This window comes from Onychostruthus taczanowskii, unplaced genomic scaffold (genome assembly GCF_017590055.1).
Source record: "Onychostruthus taczanowskii isolate IOZ18803 unplaced genomic scaffold, ASM1759005v1 scaffold449, whole genome shotgun sequence".
Classification (NCBI taxonomy): domain Eukaryota; kingdom Metazoa; phylum Chordata; class Aves; order Passeriformes; family Passeridae; genus Onychostruthus; species Onychostruthus taczanowskii.
In genome coordinates this window covers 1-808 of record NW_024502003.1, presented here as the reverse complement: position 1 = coordinate 808, position 808 = coordinate 1, and positions in this window count along the sequence as shown.

The window sequence follows — 808 nt, the reverse complement described above, 5'->3', positions numbered from 1 at the left end:
GTCCCCGCAGGGGGCGGTCTGGGGGGTCAGTTCTGGGTCTGGGGTCACTTTGGGGTCCCTGTCCCCGCAGGGGGCGGTCTGGGTGGGTCTGGGGTCACTTTGGGGTCACTTTGGGGTCCCCGTCCCCGCAGGGGGCGGTCTGGGGGGGTCAGTTTGGGGTCAGTTTTGGGTCTGGGGTCACTTTGGGGTCCCCGTCCCGGCAGGGGGTGGTCTGGGGGGGTCAGTTTTGGGTCTGGGGTCACTTTGGGGTCCCTGTCCCCGCAGGGGGCGGTCTGGGGGGCACCCGGCGCGGCGGGGCCGACGTCAACATCCGGCACTCGGGAAGGGACGACACCTCCCGCTACGACGAGCGGTGAGTGGGGGGCTGGGACCCCCTTGGGACCCCCTTGGGACCCCCTTGGGACCCCGGGATTGTCACTGGGACCCCGGGATTGTCACTGGGACCCCGGGATTGTCACTGGGACCCCCGTGTCACCCCTGGGACCCCAGGATTGTCACTGGGACCCCTGTGTCACCCTTGGGACCCCCTGGAATGGGTCAGAGACCCCCAGGCCACCTCAGGGACCCCCTGGGATGGGTCAGGGACCTCCAATGTCACCTCAGGGACCCCCTTGGGACCCCCTGGAATGGGTCAGAGACCCCCTTGGGACCCCCTGGGGTGGGTCAGGGACCCCCTTGGGACCCTCAAGGACCCCCTGAAATGGGTCAGGGACCCTCTTGGGACCCTCAAGGACCCCCTGGGATGGGTCAGGGACCCCCTGGGATGGGTCTGGGACCCTCAGGGACCCCCTGGAATGGGTCAGGGACC